This window comes from Suncus etruscus, chromosome 16, assembly GCF_024139225.1.
Source record: "Suncus etruscus isolate mSunEtr1 chromosome 16, mSunEtr1.pri.cur, whole genome shotgun sequence".
Taxonomy (NCBI): Eukaryota; Metazoa; Chordata; class Mammalia; order Eulipotyphla; family Soricidae; genus Suncus; species Suncus etruscus.
In genome coordinates, this window is record NC_064863.1 from 87,070,421 (window position 1) to 87,091,224 (window position 20,804).

The 20,804-nt window shown below is 36.9% G+C and overlaps 1 protein-coding gene across 19 annotated transcripts in view; it reads right to left on the reverse strand.

The window, feature by feature from the left end:
- FMN2 (formin 2) overlaps positions 1–20,804 on the reverse strand; it is a 378,131-nt gene that overhangs the window by 134,089 nt on the left and 223,238 nt on the right. The gene's annotated exons all lie outside the window — the stretch shown is intronic.

Sequence of the window (20,804 nt, forward strand, 5' to 3'; positions counted from 1 at the left end):
TGTCAGATGTAGTCTATCCCATGTACATTGGAGAAGAATGTGTATCCAGGTTTTTTGGGATGGAGTGTTCTATATATATCTACTAGTCCTCTTTCTTCCATTACTCTTTTCAGGGCTAGTATGTTTTTGTTGGGTTTCAGTCTGGTTGACCTAACAAGTGTTGATAGGGCTGTGTTGAGGTCTTCCACAATTATTGTGTTATTATTGATTTCTTCTTTCAGATTTGTCAGTAATTGTATTACATTATTTGCTGGTCTCCCATTGGGTGCATATATGTTTAATAGTCTGATCACAAAATAACTTATTAAAAGAAAAAGAAGTGGTTAGGGAAACAGGAAGTTGGATTAGGGTAACACACACCCTTATTAAGAATTGAGAGTGTTAACGTCATTAAAAGGGCAATATTTTCCAAAGCCTTGTACAGATGTAATGCAATCCCTATAAGTTTACTCATGACATTTTCAAATAAATAGAAGAAGCACTATAAATATACATGTGGAAAAATAAGTCTCTATGAATAGCTAAATCAATCATTGGATAAAAGACATAATTTTCCCAAACCTCAAAGAGTATTATAAACCAGTAATTAAAATAGTATAACAAAGATTAATGGGATACAGTTAAATATTCTAAGACCATCAGGTATAGGATTAATTAACCTTTGAAAAAGCATAGAGAAAAATAAACTGTTGTAAGAAAGGCCTCTTTATCACAAAGAAAAATATTGGAAAAAGCTGGTCTGGTACATGCACAAAAGTCAAATCAAAATAGATTAACAGTCTTGATATTATACCTGAAACAAGGTACATAGAGAAAAACATAGGCAGAACACTTCCTGGCACTGGGTTAAAGTCACCTTCAAAGATGAAACACTGCCCAAGCCAATGGAAGCAAAGATAAACAAATGGACTAATTAAACTAAAAAACTTCTGTACCTCAAAGAAAATGGTGACCAGGATAAAATGTCTGTCCACACATAGGGAGAAACTACTCATCCTATAATAATCTGATAAGAGATTAATATCTAAGATATATAAGGCACTAGCACTATTTTTTTTTAAAATATAACCCCATCCATGGGCCAGAGAGGTGGCACTAGAGAAAAGGTATCTGCCTTGCAAGCACTAGCCTAGGACAGATTGCAATTCGATCCCCCAGCATCCCCTATGATGCTCCCAAGTCAGGGGTGATTTCTGAGCACTTAGCCAGGAGTAACCTCTGAGTGACAAATGGGTGTGGCCCCCCAAAACAAAATATATCTATATATAAAACCCCATCCAAAAATGGGGCGAAAAGATGAACAGAAACTTCTGAAATGAAGAAACATGTAATCAATTTGATCATTTTTTCTTGAAATACATGCATACCATTAATTATTAAAAATAATAATCAAATGCATTTTAAAAATAATTTGTTAAATAAAATTTGTCAAGGCTAGCATTACAATAATTATAATAGTTAACAATATATCTAGTTTATTTTGGAATGCTTATTAGTGGTATACAATATTGGGGTATGGGAAACAAAATTAGAACTTCTGTGATAATATTGAAAAGAAAGAAGTTTGGGAGTATAGATCCTGTGACTACATGTGGATTACACAAACTATAATAGGGCTGCAGTCTAGCTCTGGTTCTTGTGACTGGCTGGTGGCTAAGTCTTGTGTCTTCTTTCCTGATGCTGTCCTGTTCTCCTTGTGAGAGGAGAGAGCAGCCACCACTGCTACCACTGCCACCACAGCTGCTTATGCCTGAACCCACCAGAAATGTCTACAGAAGCCATGTGATCAGAAGTAAGCTGACACCATCCAAGGAGGATGGAGCCTGATTGCAGCCCACCAGCTTTCAAGAATCAACAGTAAAGAAAATCACTGCAGATAAACTCCCAGTGCTAAAGAGACCATACAACTAAATCCTGCACGCACAAAGAGTACCAGCCAAAAGGGATTGAAAAAAAATGCACCCTGAGACATAGCCTAGTTTCAATGATGAATCCCACAAATAGGGATAGAATATAAAGGCAGCAGGATAAAAAAAAAAGAAAAATTACACTCAATGGAGTGTCCTTAAGACTTACATCAGACATGTCACAAGCAAGCCTCAAGACCAGAAGGCAGTGGTGGAATAAAGTGACAAAACTCAATGAAATGAATGCTTCACCTTAAAATACTGCACCCAACCAGACTCACTTTCTGGTTCGAAAGAAGTATACATGATATGCAGCATACCACAAAGAATGGTGAGCACAGTTAGAGAATTAACTACATTAACAACTATCATGATAATGATAGTGAGAGAGAGAAATAGAATGCCAGTCTTGAAGATAGGCAAGGGGTGAGGGAGGAGAAAGATGGGGGACATTGGTGGTAGGAAGGTTGGACTAGTGAAGGAAGGGTGTATATTTTATGAGTATAACCGAATTATGAACATGTTTGTAACCAAGGTGCTTAAAGATATTTTAAAAATAAAAATAAAATATTTTATTAATACATTTTTACTGAATCACTGAGATAGCTACCAATTATTCATTATTGTGTTTCAACCATATATTGTTTTGACACTCAATCCTTCACCAGTGTACATTTCCCTCCACCAATGTTCACAGGTCTCCTTCTGCCCCACTCAGAACTGCTTTTCTGACAGACATTTTCCTTCTTTCTCACTTTCTCTCTCTCTCCTTCTTTTGTCTCCCTCTCTGATTCACTCTCTTACTCTTTCTCTTTCTTTTTTCCTTTTCTTTGTTTAGGCACTGAAGTTTACAACTTTGTTATTGTGGTATCATGATTAACATTTGATCTTAATTCCACACTCAGTTCTTATCCAGAGTGATTATTTCTAACTATTATTGCCATATTGAAATTTTCTCTGTCCTAATAACACTCCTCCATCTTTCTGACCAAAGTATTTTTTACTTTAATTCTAAAACATACCCTAAACATATTTATAGTTTAATATGTTTAAAATATATAGTTTAAAATGTATGTTCATGCAGAACCCACTACACAATTTATTAAAGCAAATAAATGCAAGAATAAGATTTTAAAATAGCTATATGGAGTAAGTCATTATTTCTCTCATATTTGTTTGAAGAATTAAATAACTAAATGCTGCTTAAAGCATAAATTAATCAAATGTCTGTACTAAGTTATAGAAACAAAATTAATTAATTTCAATAATATGGATATACATCTTTTGAAGATGCAGTATCATGTGAATTGTGTTATTTTTTCAGGTAAAGTTTATTATCTTAAGTAACGATTACTAAAACTATAAAACACACTCATATCTCTGTCTAAAGAGTATATTTATTACTTAATTCATTCTACTCTACCTCTTGGCCTCCATTCTAATTGGATTAGAGCAATTTACAAATGAGGGTGGAGAGCCAGCTGAACTGTGCTGGATCTCTGAAGCCCAGCATATCTCTCTGTACAGTATTCTCTGCTGTGTGCTCAGGCCTAAGATTTGATCCTGTGTGTGCTTCATCCACAGAGGGCTCATCTTCCTTGGAGGTGAGTCGACCCACCCAGAAAGGGTGGAGCAGGCTGAACTGTGTTGGATCTCTGAAGCCCAGCATATCTCTCTGGACTGTCTTCTCTGCTGCATGCTCGGGCCCAAGATTTAATCCTGGGTGTGACTTCATTCGAGGGCTCTCCTTTCTTGGAGGTGAGTCAACCTGCCCAGATAGGGTGGAGCCAGCTGAACTGTGCTGCATTTCTGAAGCCCAGCATATCTCTCTGGACTGTCTTCTCTGCTGCGTGCTGGAGCCTAAGATTTGACCCTGTGTGTGGCTTCATCCATGGTGGCTCTCCTTCCTTGGATAGGGTGGAGCAGAGGAGCATGGCTGCTCAGCATCGCTACGTGACCGTGCACATCAGTTACTCAATGAACACCACCACAACACGTAGAAAAACCCACAATAAAAGTGTGAGAATGGGGAAACAACGCAGGCCAGCATGAAGCATAGAGAATGAAGATGGCAACTTAGATGACCTGAAATCTGCCAACCACCTAGTCGGTCTCTCAGATATGGAGTTTAGAGAAGAAATATGAAGGATGTTCACAGAACTCAAAGAGAGCATAGATCGAGTTGAACAGAACACTAGTAAGAACAAAAAAAATATAAAGACAGAAATGAGAAAACTCCAAACTGAAATAACAGGTCAAATAACAGGTCTTAAAACTCAGTAGAAAAATTGAATCAATGGAAAAGCTCTCCAGAAAGGTAACAGCAGCTGAGGATAGAATCAGTGAACTGGAAGATGTGATGCATAACAACTCATACAGCAGAAGAGATTGGAAAAAAGCCTTAAAGCAAATGATCAGTCACTGGAAAAATTACAAAAGAATATGAACAGATGAAAACAGAAGTCTTTGATAAGCTCAACAGAAACAACTTAAGAATCATTAGAGTCCCAAAGACTCAGGAAGAAAATCTCCAGGAACAAACAATGGTCAAGAACATCATTAAAGAGAAACTACCAGAGCAAAAGAATACATGCAAACAAATCCTGCATGCCTGAAAAGTACCAACTAAAAAAGACCCCAGGAAAAACACCCCCAAGACACATCTTACAATGACGAAACTCAGAGACAGAGATAGAATTCTGCAAGTGGCAAGATCAGAAAAGGAAATTATATTCAAGGGAGCATCCTTGAGATTTACAGCAGACCTGTCATCAGAAACACTCAAAGCTAAAAGGCAGTAGTGGAACATAGTGAAAAAACTCAATGAAATAAATGCTTTGCCTAGAATATGACACCCAACACAACTCCCTTTCAGGTTTGAAGAAAGAATACATGGCTTCAAAGATAAACAACAGCTCAGAAACTTTTCAGACTCAAAACCAACCTTAAAAGAAAAACTAAAAGATCTACTTTAAGACAAGACTGGCCAATAGACACATAAAACTTCAACACAATGATAGCACTAAATCCCATGACAATTCTTTCTCTCAGTGTCAATGGACTAAATGCACCAGTTACGAGACACAGAGTGGCTAAATGGATAAAAAAACTCAATCCTACTCTCTGCTGTCTACAAGAAAGACACCTGAATAGACAGAACAAACATAGACTCAAAATTAAAGGCTGGAGGAAAATCATCCAAGCAAACAACACCCATAAAAAAGCTGGAGCAGCCATACTAATATCAAATAATGCAAACTTTATAAACAAAAAAGTTGTAAGGGACAAAGATGAACATTTTGCATTAATCAAGAAATTAGTAGAGGAAGAAATCACTCTCCTAAACATATATGAACCAAATAGGGGGGCAGCAAAATATTTAATACAATTGCTGACAAATCTGAAAAGAATATCAATAACAAAACAATAATTGTTGGAGACCTCAACACAGCTTTTTCTACATTTGATAAGTCAACCAGACTGAAATCTAACAAGAATATACTAGACCTGAAAAGATAATGGAAGAGACCTAGTATATATATGACATTCCATCCTGAGAAACCAGTACACACATTCTTCTCCAATGTACGTGGGATATTCTCCAGGATAGAATACATGCTGAAACATAAAATGTACTTCCATAATATCAAGAGGAAAGTAATTTTGCAGGCTACCTTCTCTGACTACAAGGCTCTGAAATTATATGTGAACTACAAAGGGACACAGGAGAAAACTTTAACACCTGGAAGTGAAACATCCTCATACTGAATAACGAGGGAGTCTAGATAAAATCAAAGAGGATATCAAAACTTTCCAGGAAACAAATGACAATAAAGACACAAACTATCAGAACCTATGTGACATGGCAAAAGTGGTCCTGAGAGGAAAACTTATAACTTTGCAAGCACACATCAGGAAGGAATAAGGGGCATACCTAAATAGCTTAATGATGCAGCTCCTAGAATTAGAAAGAGCTCAACAAAAGAAACCATAAATAGTGAGACGGAAGAAAATAACAAAGCTAAGAGCAGAAATCAACAAAGTGGAAACCAGAAAAACAATCCAAATACCAACGAAAGCAGAAGTTGGTTCTTCAAACCTTTCTAGCAATCCTGGCAAGACTCTTTCATGAAATTGAAAAAACGGGAACAGTTCCAAATAGCTTTTTATGAAGCCAACATCACCTTGATTCCTAAACCAGACAAAGATGCTACCAAAAAAGAAAATTCCAGACCAATATCCCTGATGAACACAGATGCATAAATCCTCAACACAGTTTTGGCAATTCAATGCCTCATCAAGAAGATTATTCATTATGATAAAGTAGGTTTCATCCCAGGAATGCAGGATGGTTTAACATCCATAAATCTATCAACGTAATATACAACATCAACAGCAAGAAAAATATAAATCACATGATATCAATAGACACAGAGAACACATTTGATAAGGTCCAACACCCATTCTTTATAAAAACTCTCAGCAAGATGGGAATGAAAGGAACATTTCTCAATATGCTTAAGGCCATCCACCACAAGCCAGTGGCAAACATCTTCAATGGAGAAAAACTAAAAGCCTTCCCTCTAAATTGTGGCACAATACAAGGCTGTCCTCTCTCACCACTGCTATTCAACATAGTACTGGAAGTACTTGCTATAGTAATTAGGCAAGAAAAAGATATCAAGGGAATCCAGATAGGAAAGGAAGAAGTCAAGTTCTCACAGTTTGCAGATGACATTTGCCACACAAATGCAAATATCTTGGAGTCAACTTGACTGAAGATTTGAAGAACCTATACAAAGAAAACTATAAAGCCCTGCTCCAAGAAATAAGAAAGGACACACAGAAATGAAAACACATACCCTGCTCATGGATTGGCAGGATTAACATCATTAAAATGGCAATACTCTCCAAAGCATTGTACAGATTTAATGTGATTCCTCTAAATATACCCATGACATTCTTCAAAGAAGTGGATCAAATACTATTGAAATTCATTTGGAACAATAAACACCCTTGAATAGCTAAAGCAGTCCTTGGGAAACAGAATATGGGAGGCATTACTTTCCCCAATTTTAAACTGTATTACAAAGCAATAGTTATCAAAACAGCATGGCATTGGAATACAGACAGACTCTCAGATCAGTGGAAAAGTCTTGAATCCACAAAGAATATTCCCCATTAATAACGGAGCAAGAAATCCTAAAAGGAGGAAAGAAAATCTCTTCAACAAGTGGTGTTGGCACAACTGTCTAGTCACTTGCAAAAAATTGAACTTAGACCCCCCAGCTAAAATCATGTAAGAAGGTAAAATCTGAATGGTTTAAGGACTTTGATATCAGACCTGATACCATATGGTATATAAAACAACACTTAGATAAAACACTTTATAACATTGAGACTAAAGTTATCTTCAAGGAGGAAATTGCATTCTTTAAACAAATGAAAGCAGAAATTAATATATGGTAATATATTAAGCTGAAAAGCTTCTTCATCTCAAAGGAAATAGTGCCCAGGATACAAGAGCCACCCACTGAGTGGGAGAAACTATTAACCCAATACCCATCTGATCAGGGGCTATTCTCCAAAGTATACAAGGCACTGACAGAACTTTATAAGAAAAAAAATCTAATCCCATCAAAAAATGGGGAGAAAAAAATGGACAGACAAATTGACAAAAAAGAAATATAAATCATCAAAAGGCACATAAAAATGCTTCACATCACTAAGCATCAGGGAGATGCAAATCAAAACAACTATGAGGTACCACCTCACACCACAGAGATTGACACATATCACAAATGTGTGATGTGAACAAGCAGTGTTGATGTGAATGTGGAGAGAGAGAAACTCTTATCCACTGCTGGTGGAAATGCCGTCTAGTCCAACCTTTAAGGAAAGCTATATGGAGATTCATCCAAAAACTGGAAATTGAGCTCCCATACTATCCAGCTATACCACTCCTAAGAATATACCCTAGGAACACAAAAATACAAAAATTCCTTCATTACACCTATATTCATTGCAGCACTATTTACCATAGCCAGACTCTAGAAATAACCAAGATGCCCTTCAGCAGATGAATGGCTGAAGAAACTGTGGTACATAGAAACAATGGAGTATTATGCTGCGGTCAGGAGAGATGATGTCATAAAATTTTCCTATACACATATGTACATGTAATCTATTGTGCTGAGTGAAATAAGTCAGAGAGAGAGAAAGAGAGAGAAAGACACAGAATGGTCTCACTCATCTATGCGTTTTAAGAAAAATGAAAGACATTCTTGCAATTTTTCAGTGACAAAAGAAAGAAAGGCTGGAAGTTACAGCTCACTTTATGAACTTCACCACAAAGACTGTTAAGTTCAGTTAGAGAAATAACTGAATTCAAACTATCCTAACAATGAGAGTGTATGAAGGAAATAGAAAGCCTGTAAAGGAGGGGGCAAGTTGGGGAGGAGGGATATTTGGGACATTGGTCATGGGAATGTTGTACTGGTGATGGGGGTTGTCCTCTTTTGTGACTGAAACCCAATTATAATCATGTTTATAATCAAGGTGTTTAAATAAAATATTATTTAAAAAATAAGATGGTTATAAAAATAAAAAAAAATAAATGTAACATAGAATTAAAGTCTAAACTCAGTTGGAGACTCCTGCATTGGAAAATGACAACCCAAAGAGAATTGGACAAAAGTACAATAAAAATGAGTGTGGCATGTTCCCCTTCCTATCATATTATTACAATTTTTTTACTTAAACTTCTAACAGCTTTCACTATCAGGGCAGCACCTTGTTTTTATTTTTTAGCAAATTGATTTTGTTCTGTTTCATATATGTTTAAAAAATTAACTTATGTGAAAAAGTAGTTTTTATAATTATATTTGGTTATCTTTACAGTTCATTCTGGTTAGATATTGATTATTCAGCACATTTAACAAAAAATGAGGAAACTGCTTAATTAATGTTTCTTTTTCCACTCCAAAATCCATCATTTCTCACAATGAAATGCATGAAGTATATATTAAAGAGAGAAAATAAACACAGCTGACAAAATTTATATATGGTTGGGCCCGGAGAGATAGCACAGCGGTGTTTGCCTTGCAAGCAGCCAATTCAGGACCAAAGGTGGTTGGTTCGAATCCCGGTGTCCCATATGGTCCCCCGTGCCTGCCAGGAACTATTTCTGAGCAGACAGCCAGGAGTAACCCCTGAGCAACGCTGGGTGTGGCCCAAAAAAAACAAAAAAAAATTATATATGGTTGCAGTTTCTTTCCTGGGGATGAGATATGAGGCTGAGAGGGTATTCTTTTGCTTGGGAGCTGGGTGAAGACCTATTGAAACAGGAGTTCAGTCTTCATACCTAATGAGTTAAGAACTGAGGGTAAAGTGTGTTAATAAGGGAGAATATTGGATTGGGATTGGGGGGGTGAAGGGATAGTATGATTTCTAAGTGGGGGAAGAGGGCTAGTATATTGGAGAGGCTATATACATCATAGGCATGGATTGTTTACAATTTAGGTTTGGCACTCTAAGGAAAGTCCTCTGTCTATGTACTCATGCCCACATAAAGACATACACTAGTGATCTATTCTTAAATTGTTGTCTGACCCTAATAGGATGGGTCTGAGTTCTTAAGGACTGGTTGAATTTAGTTAAATAATTATCTTAGCTATAGCTTATGTAAGAGAGGAGGGAAGAACAAGAGATAAAAGGGAGGAGAAAAGATAAATAATTAAATATAGTAAAAATAAATTTAAAAAGAAAATTAAGTATGTCAAATAAAAGAGATTGGACCAGTGTGCCAGAGTTGGAAGGCTGTCATAGTTTCTAGGCATTTCATCAGTGAGGGGGTTGGCCTTACTAAATGAGGGTTTCAGGGTTAGATAATGACTGCAGCATTTTAAGATACACATAGTTTTTGCATCTTGAGCAATGTGGTAGTGAGGTCTATCTATGTAGGTGGCTACCCTATGTAATATTGTCTACTGCATCTTATGTATCAAATTTCCTTTCCTTAAGAGAAACTAACAGTGTGGGTTTTATTTGACATACACTGAATTAATGATGAGGAAGAAGAGGAAGCAGAAAAAGGAGAAAAGGAAAGTAAGGAAAAGAGTCAGAGAGAGAGAAAATGTTAATTTGCCAAAATGTGTTAATCGATTAGATCCTATAACATAAGTCTGTGGTTCACAGTTTACTGTTTCAGTAGTCTGAATGATCATATGCTTCAGGTCCTAATAGAGGACATAAACCAAAGAAAAAGGTTATATTGGAGTATTTTATCAAGACGTTATCATAATGCAAACTGAATATGGTATCTGGTATGACCGAGCACCGAGGTGTAAAGTTAGAAAGTCTGCCCATTGTATCTAAGAATCCCTGTGGAAAAAGATCTGGAAGGTTATTTCATACCTAATAAAAGACATTAAAACATATTTTTAGGAATCAATGCAGCTGGAGTCTCTGATTTCCAATCATATTCTTCACCTGTATCTGTGTATAAGTTCCCTAAGACAATATAATAGGCCATTGTACTTAAAGGCTGATTACATACCTGTTCACTCTAAACTATTCTTTTCATTATTTCTGGTTTCTTTATGATATAATAGATAGTTGGGGCTTTGTGTTGTTCCTTTTCCACTTGATTTGAACTCTTCTCCCCTATAAATGCTGGCAACTAAGGTGCTTGGGGTTTCTACCCATGTAGACCATTGTGTTTGTTCTTATAGTATTATATATATAGTATATATATAGTATTAAATATATATATATATATATATATATATATATATATATACTAAATACCTCAGAGAAGTGTTAGCATTCTGTATCTATACTTTTTCTTCTGGCTTATTTCAATTAACATAATATTTTGTAGATCCATTTATGTTGCTGCAAAATCCATGATTGTATCGTTTCTAAATGCTGTGTAATATTTCATTGTGGATAAATACCACATCTTCATGATCTACTCATCTGTTGTTGGGCATTGAGGTTGGTTCCAAATCTTGGGTATTGTACTGAGTGCTGCAATAAATAATGGAGTGCACACATACTTTGGGATGAATCTTCTTAAGACTTGGGGAATGATATCCAGGAGAGCAATTGCTAAGTCATATGGCACCTCAATTTTGAGTTTACTGAGCACTCTCCATGCTGTTTTCCATAGGGGTTGAACCAGGCAACATTCCCATCAGCAGTGGATGAGAGGTATTTTTTTTTTTACCACATCCTTGCTAACAGAGATTGGTCCCGTTATTATTTTTATTTTGGGGGCTTTTGGGCCACACCTGTTTGATGCTCAGGGGTTACTCCTGGCTATGCGCTCAGAAATCGCTCCTGGCTTGAGGGGACCATATGGGACGTCGGGGGATCAAATCGCAGTTCGTCCTACCCTAGCGTTTGCAAGGCAGACACCTTACCTCTAGCACCACCTTCCCGACCCAGTCCCATTATTTTTGATGTGAGCCATCCTCACTAGTGTAAGGTGGTATCTCATTGTTGTCTTGATTTGAATTTCCCTAATGATGAGTGAAGGTGAGCATGTCTTCGTGTCTGTTGGCCATCTTTCATTCTTCCTCAGAGAAGTGTCAATTAATTTCTTCTCCCCATTTTTCTATGGCTTTATTAAATTTTTTGGAGCTCAGTTTTCTGAGTGCTTTGTATATCCTAGATATCAGCCCTTTATCTGACGTGTCAAGTGCAAAACATTTTCCCATTCTGTTAATTGTCTTCTAGTATTAACTAGGGTTTCTTTCTTTATGCAGAAACTTCTTTGATGTAGTCCCATTTATTTATGTTTGATGCTAAAGTTCTTGCCATTGGCATTCTATCCTCAAAGACTTTTTTGATATATGGGTCTTGGAGTGTTTTGCAATTTTTCCTCAATAAATTTTATAGATTTGGGTCTAATTTCAAGGTCTTTAATTCATTTTGAGTTGAATTTTGTGCAAGATGTGAGGTATAGATCACTCTTTAATTTCGTACAGGTGGTTATACAGTTGTTCCAACACCATTAGTTGAAGAGACTGTGTTCCATTTCAAGTTCTTGGCTCTTTTGTCAAATATTAGTTGACTGTATATTTGGGGGTTTATCTCTGGATATTTTTTTCTAACCCATTGGTCTGAGACTCTGTCTTTGTTCCAGTACCATGCTGTTTTAATCACTATGGCTTTATAGTAAACCTTCAGGTTAGGTAAAGAGATGCCACCCAGCTTCTTGATTTTTAGTATGTGTTTGGCTACCCTGGGTCTTTTGTGGTTCCATATGAATTTTATAATTGATTGATCTACGTCTTTAAAGAATGAAGTCTGAATTTGGATAGAGATTGCACTGAATCTATATAGAAGTTTAGGTAAGATCGTCATTTTGATGATGTTGACTCTACCTATCCATGAGCATGGGATGTTCTTCCATTTCTCTAGGTTCTCTTCAATTTCTTTCTGAAGTGTCTTGAAATTTTCATGGTATAGGTCCTTCACTTGTAAGGTTGGTTCTTAGTTACTTGATATTTTTGGAAACTATTTTAAATGAAATTTTCTCCTTAATTTCTTCCTCCTCCACTTTGTTATTAGTCTAGAGGAATGCTACTGTCTTTTGTGTATTGACTTTGTAGCCGGCCACTGTATTGGTTAATTGTTTCTAGGAGTTTTACTGTAAACTCTTTAGGGTTTTCGATGTATATCATCATATCATCTGAAAAAGACATAGTTTGACTTCCTCTTTCCCTACTTAGATTCCTTTGATTCCCTTCTTTTTCTTGTTCTTTTTTTATTTTTAATTATGAGAACAAAGATGCAAAGAAAGAGGACAAGGTAAAGTTACAGTGGAAGGACAATCACCCATAACATAATTCTCAGAAGAAGTTCCCTTGCTGATATCTTAACTTTGAACTTTCAGCCAAAGAACAGTAAGATAAATAAAACAGAATCCATGTACAATTACTTTGTCCCTCAAGTCCCCAGAATGTAACACATTATAATATTTCTTAACAGCACACAAGGCAATCTAAAGCCATAAAACTTACGTAACTCCTTAAACATTAGAGGCATAGTATTTTTTACATTTCCATGTACATGCATATTAGTTTAAGTTAGTCTCAAATTTTAAGTGTTTTTTTTTTTAAGGATTAGAGTCAAAGGAGCACAGTAAAAACGGTGTTAGAGTGGCAATTGTTGTTTGCATAGGCCCACCAAAATATGAGGGACATGGAAAGAAATAACCTTGGCTGGTTAATTGGGCCCTGGGGGAAGGGGGAGAGAAATTCCTCCCTATGCATCCACAAACTACAGAGGCAGGGCTGGGCTCAGAAGATCCACATGCCAGGACTTCTGAGTGTCTTCGACTGGTATGTTGGGGGCTCTGGGCAGGACAACTAGCCGTAGCCCCGCTGGGCTGACCACTTAGTCCAGGGGACTGATATCCCCCTACACCAGGCGGGTCTTCAGGGCCACGCCTGGTTAATCGGGCCCTGGGGGGAGGGGAGAGAGAAATTCCTCCCTATGCATCCACAAACTACAGAGGCAGGGCTGGGCTCAGAAGACTCACATGCCAGGACTTCTGGGTGTCTTCGACTGGTATGTTGGGGGCTCTGGATAGGACAACTAGCCATAGGCCCCCTGGGCTGACCACTTAGTCCAGAGGACTGATATCCCCCACACCAGGTGGGTCTTCAGGGCCACACCTGGTTAATCGGGCCCTGGGGGGAGGGAGGAGAGAAATTCCTCCCTATGAATCCACAAACTACAGAACCGCACGGAGGCTAGCGCCCCCATGTGCACTGCCTGTATTAAGAGTATTCCTTATCCTTATGTTACATTTTGCATATCCAGAATGTCCATTTTGTATTCTTCCCTTTCCCACACCCCTACAAAGCTCATTTTTACTCCTTAACTCTCTCACCCACCCCAAACATCACTAACCCACATTACTCTTTTTAACTTCAGTACTGCACAATCCTAATCACAGACCAAAGCCATGCATTGTGTGTAACAACCCCAAACTGTTTCAAGAGGCATAAAATGGACACATATTTCTTTAGAATATTTTGTGTTTTTTCTCTGACAGCTATAAGTCTTACTAAATGTTCTCTTATACAGTGACAATTCTAACCACTTTTTATCTTCCCTTTATGAGCTGTTCAATAAGGAATTTTGGTGAAAGAGTCCTCCAGTTTAATGCTTATGATTGAACCATGTCATGAGGATTGTTGGACTTGTTCTTATAGCCCCCATATGCACCAATTACACCATGTGGCATTGCTCCTTTTTTGCATAGACACATTAAAATGGAAAGATATTATACATACAAATAAAATCCTATATAATAGAGATTGGAACACTTAAATCTTGTAGTGCAAAGGGACCTTCCACCCTGAACATTGACATAACGACCTGGCACAGGCCTCAGAAGAAAGGGCGTTTTCCATTCACCCCTGAACCAGAGAAGCCATCCACGAAACATCCAGGTTTGTCTATAACATCACCTGGAATCAATCCTCTACCACGGAAGACCCTACCACTGCTCAGACATCGACCTACTCAAAAGAGACTTCCCTTAACACCGAGAAGATTTAACAACAACAAACTGCATTGCCCTTTAATGGTGAGGTGAAACAAGAGGACGCTCCACATCCTGACTTCAATGTAGGATATGCAGATTCCAGGATCTTTAATACAGAAACATGATACCAACAACAGAGACTGTGTGAAAAATAAAAGTTTGGCACTACAGACAATGTCTTGGATTGGACGATCTAGCTTGCCTGAAGCCTAGAGTTGTTCTTATGCCAGGAAACTTCAGGGGTAGGGTCTCTTTGTATTTAGGCCAAGATTCCCTTGTTTTTCTAATTGCTATTGCTAGGACTTCTAAAACTATATTGAACAAGAGTGGAGAGTGGACATCCTTGCCTATCTCCTGACCTTAGTGTAAATGCTTTCAGTTTTTCACCATTAAGGATAATGTTGACTGTGGGCTTTCCATAAATAGCCATAACTATCTTGAGGAAGGTTTCTTCCGTCATATTTTGTTGAGTATTTTCATCATGAATGGGTGTTGAATTTAGTCAAACCACTTTTCTGCATTGATTGATATAATCATGTGGATTTTGTCTTTCTTTTTGTTGATGTGATATATGATGTTGATTGATTTGAGTATATTGAACCATCCTTGCATTCCTGGGGTGACACTCATTTAGTCATGGTGTATAATATGTTTGATGTGTTGTTAAGAGTCCATTTGCTAAAACTTTGTTAAGAATTTTTGCATCAATGATAATTAGTGAGATTGGTCTGTAGTTTTCTTTCATGGCGATTTCTTTGCCATCTTTGGAAATGAGTGTGATATTAGCCTCATTTAAAGGAATTAGGAAGGATTTCTCTTTTTTCAATGTTTTGGAAGAGTCTGTGGATCAATGGTAGTAATTCTCGGAATGTTTGATAGAATTCACCTTTAAAATCATCTGGACCTGGACTTTTGTTCTCGGGAGTTTCTTAATTACTGATTCAATTTCCTCCAATGTGATTGGCCTATTTAGGATTTCTACATCCTCCTTATTTAGTTTCAGAAAATAATATTTTTCCAGAACTCTGTCCATTTCTTCTTGGTTCTCTAACCTAATATATAATTGTTCATAGTAGTTCCTCAAGATGTATTGGATTTCTTGGATTTCTGTTGTAATCTCTTCCTTTTTACTTGTGATCCTATTTATTTGGGTGTTTTTCCTCTTTTATGGTGAGTTTTCTCAGTGTTTTGTCTATCTTGTTTATTCTTTCGAAAAACCAACTTCTGGTCTTACTGATTTTTTGTATTGTTTCCTTAGTTTCTATGTTGTTTATTTCTGCTCTGGTTTTTATTATTTCTTGTCTTCTGGTTTATATATAGATTTCTTAATTTGTCAGGGTAGTGATACCTTGATTTCTATTGCTAAGACATTCATTGTCGTTTTTTGCTCCTCATCTATAGAGCTCTTGCATTTTTTTTGAACTTGGAAACTTGTTACGATTTCTCTCCATTTCCCCAGCTGCTACTATCTTTCTTAGTTTATCCATATATATTTGCATTTGGTGGTTTTGAATGTTGAAGTTTTAAGTTGTTTAATAAAGTGCTCTGCTGTACTGATTGTATTAGAAATGATTAAAGGTATATTCAATTTTGAGTTTATTTTTCCTAGCCAGGTGAGCTTGTTTAAGTATGATAGAGGTGTTACAAGCTACTTCAGTGTTTTGCTATTCTATTTGCTATTTTATGGGCTGTGAAATATCTGATGAAAAATGAATGTTAGATCTTGGCTAACTGCTGTCAGCCCAAGCATCCGCACAGTTCATGGGTCTGGCATGAAGGGCTTCATTGTGTTTTGTCTGTTGCTTTTTTCTGCACTACTATGACACACTTTTGAGCAAGATTATCTTATATATTCTTTATGCTTTTGACTTATTTCACTTAGCATGGCCCTCTTCAGTTCCACTCACATTGTCTCATAAAGAAAAAAATAATTTCTCTCATTGTTGAACACTATTTTTGAATAATACTTCAATGAATAATTTATCCATTTTTCTTTATCCACTTCTCTTTCATAGCATAGAATGATTCTTAATTCAATCAAATATACAATTATATAATTCTGTTGGGAAAAATAACACAAACAAAAATGGGACTATATCAAACGAAAGTTTCTGCTTGTTGTCAGAGATATAGATATAGCCCAGTAATTGTCCTATAAGTAGCTAATGCAGGATTGAACTCCAGCACCACATATGATCCCCACAGTACTACTAGTACTGGTCTCTGTGCACAGGGATATGAGTAAGCTATGAGTACCACATGGTGTGACTTTAAAAACAATGAAAAAATTTCTGCTTTCTGCGCCAAGAAATGAGAGGACACACGGAAATGGAAACACATACCCTGCTCATAAATTGGCAGAATTAACATCATGAAAATGGCAATACTTCCCAAAGCATTATACAGATTTAATGCGATCCCCTTAAAAATATCCATGATATTCTTCAAAGAAGTGGATCCAACATTTATAAAATTCATCTGAAACAATAAACAAACTGAAATAGCTAAAGAACTCCTAGGGAAAAGGAAAATGGGAGGCATTACTTTCCCCAACTTTAAACTGTACTAAAAAGCAACAGTTATCAAAACAGCATGGTACTGGAATAAAGACAGACCCTCAGATCAGTGGAATAGGCTTGAGTTCTCAGACAATGTTCCTCAGACATACAATCACCTAATTTTTGACAAAGGAGCAAGAAATCCCAAGTGGAGCAGGGAAAACCTCTTCAACAAATGGTACTGGCAAAACTGGTTAGCCACTTGCAAAAAAAGCAAACAGAGACCCCCAGCTAATATCATGTACGAGTGTAAAATCCAAATAGATTAAAGACGTTGATATCGGACCTGATACCATAGGGTATATAGAACAACACGTTGATAAACACTCCATGACATTGAGACTAAAGGAATCTTCAAGGAGGAAACTGCACTTTCCAAAGAAGTGGAAGCAGAGATCAACAGATGGGAATACATTAAGCTGAAAAGCGTCTGTACCTCAAAAGAAATAGTGCCCAGGATACAAGAGCCACCCACTGGGTGGGAGAAACTATTCACCCAACACTCATCAGATAAAGGCACTAACAGAACTTTACAAGATAAAAACATCTAATCTCATCAAAAAAATGGGGAGAAGAAATGAACAAACGCTTTTGAAAAAAAAAAAAAAAGAAATACAAAATGGCCAAAAGGCACATGAAAAAATGCTCCTCGTCACTAATCATCAGGGAAATGCAAATCAAAACAACGATGAGATACCATCTCACACCACAGAGATTGGCATATATCACAAAGAATGAGAACAATCAGTGCTGGCAGGGATGTGGAGAGAAAAGAACTCTTACCCACTGCTGGTGGGAATGCCATCTAGTCCAACCTCTATGGAAAGCGATATGGAGATTCCTCCAAAATCTGGAAATTGAGCTCCCATTCGAGCCAGCTATTGCACTCCTAGGGATATATCCTAAGAACACAGAATACAATACAAGAACCCCTTCCTCACACCTATATTTATTGCAGCACTATTCACAATAGCCAGGCTCTGGAAACAACCAAGATGCCCTTCAATAGATGAATGGCTAAAGAAACCGTGGTACATATACACAATGGAATATTATGCAGCTGTCAGGAGAGATGAAGTCATGAAATTTTCCTATCCATGGATGTACATGGAATCTATCATGCTGAGTGAAATAAATCAGAGGGAGAGAGAGATGCAAAATAGTCTCACTCATCTATGGTTTTTAAGAAAAATAAAAGTCATTTTTTGCTACAATCTCAGAGACAATGAGAGGAGGGCTGGAACTTCCAGCTCACTCCATGAAGCTCACCACAAAGAGTGGTGAGTGCAGTTATAGAAATAACTACACGAGAACTACCATAATCATGTGAATGAATGAGGGAACTGAAAAGCCTGTCTGGAATACAGGTGGGGGTGGGTTGGGATGGAGGGAGATTTGGGATATTGGTGGTGGAAATGTTACACTGGTGAAGGGGGTGTTCTTTACATGACTTCAACCTAATCACAATCATATATGTAATCAAGATGTTTAAATAAAGAAAAAAATCTTAAAAAAATAATAAAAAATAAGTAAATACATTTTGCAAATAAAATACATGGTAAAATTTAGCCACCCTATCAACTGGTAAAACTATTAGTGCTCATATATTAAAGAATTAATATACAAGAACACTCAATTCCTACTATTCACAAGGTCAATATCAATTACCCATATTTGTACAAAAGGGGAAGAATATATACAGATATTTCTCGGAAGAAAACAGATGGATCCCAGTCAACATATGAAAAAGTATTCATTGTCACTTTTTTTTCAGGGAACCCTAAATTAAGTTGGCAATTATATATCATTTTACATCAGAGATAATGGCATACATTAAAAAGGATAGAAATGTGGCAGGCTACAAAATTAACATGTAAAACCAATGGCCTTATTATACACAAATGATAGAGAAAAAATGGACATAAAAACATTAAAAAATTAAAATTTTAATTTAAAATTTTTTAAAAAATTACCTGGTGCCAGAGTGGTGGTGCAAGTGGTAGGGCCTTGCATGCTCTGACCTAGGATAGACCATGGTTTAATCCCCCATATCCAATATGGTTCCCCAAGTCAGGAGCAATTTCTGAGTGAATAGCCAGGAATAATCCCTGAGTGTCACTGGCTGTGGCAAAAAAAAAAATTAAAAAATAGAAGGGTTCTGAGAGATAGCACAGTGGTAGTGTATTTACCTTGCACATAGCCAATCTAGGATGATGGTGGTTCAAATCCTGGCATCCCATATGATCCGCCGAGCCTGCCAGGAGCGATTTCTTAGTATAGAGCCAGGAGTAACCCCTGAGCACTGTCGGGTGTGGCCCCCCAAAATACCAAAACTCCCTCCCCCCAAAAAAACCAATACCTTTCACATTAGTGCCATATAAACTCAAATACCTTGAAGTCAACTTAACTAAATAAGTGAAGAACTATACAAAGAAAACTGCAAAATCTTGCTTCAAAAAAATAAAAGATGACACAAGGAAATGGAAACATACCCTGTTTATGGACAGAGAGGATTAACATAATAAAAATGGCAACACTCCCCAAAGCACTGTACAGTTATAAAGTAATTCCTCTAAGGATACCCAGGACATTATTCAAAGAGGTGGATCAAACACTCCTGAAATGTATTTGGAACAATAAATACCTATTTTTAGTTAAAGCAATCCTTAGAAAAAAGAAAATGGGAGGCACCACTTTCCCCAATTTTAAATTGTACTATTAAGCAATAGTCATTCAACAGCATAGTATTGGAATAAAGACATGCCCTCGGATCAGTAAAATAGGCTTGAGTATTCAGAGAATGTTCCCCAGACAAACGATTAATCTTTGATAAAGGGCAAGAAATGCAAAATGGATCAAGGAAAGCCTCTTCATCAAGTGGTGTTGGCACAACTGGTTAGCCACTTGCAAAAAAGTAAACTCAGATCTTTAACACTATGCATAAAGCTCAAATCCAAATGGAGTAAAGACCTTGATATCAAACCCGGAACCATATGGTATATAGAAGAAAACATAGGTAAAATACTTTACAATATTGAGATTAAAGGCATCTTCCAGGAGGAAACAGCACTGTACAAACAAGTGGAAATGGATACATCCACTTAATATAGATGCGACTAAATTAAGGTAAGAAGCTTCTGCACCTCAAAGGAAATAGTGACTAGGATACAAAGGCCACCCACAGAATGGGAGAGACTAATCACCCAATACCCATCCAATAACAGGCTAATATCTAAGATATACAAGGTACTGACAGATCTTAAAAAGAAAAAAATCATCATGGGGAAAAGAAATAAATAGACAAGTCCTCAAAGAAGAAATACAAATGGTCAAAAGACACATGAAAAAAATTCTCCACATCACTAATCATCAGGGAGAAGCAAATCAAAACAACTAGACACACATCACAAAGAATTAGAAGAAGCAATGCTGGAGAGGATGTGGTGAAAAGGAACTCAGTCACTTCTATTGGCAATGCCATATAATCCAGCCTTTATGAAAAACAATATGGAGTTTCCTAGAAACTGGAAATTGAGCTCCATATGATCCACCTATACCACTCCTAGGGATATGCCCTACAAACACAAAAACAATACAAACATGCCTTCTGCACACCTATATTCATTGCAGCTCCATTTACAGTAGATAGAATCTGTAAACAACTCAGATGCCAAACAACAGATGAGTGGCTAAAGAAATTGTGGTACATTTACAAAATGGAATACTATGCAGCCATCAGGAAAATGCAGACATGAAATTTTTCCTTTCCATGGA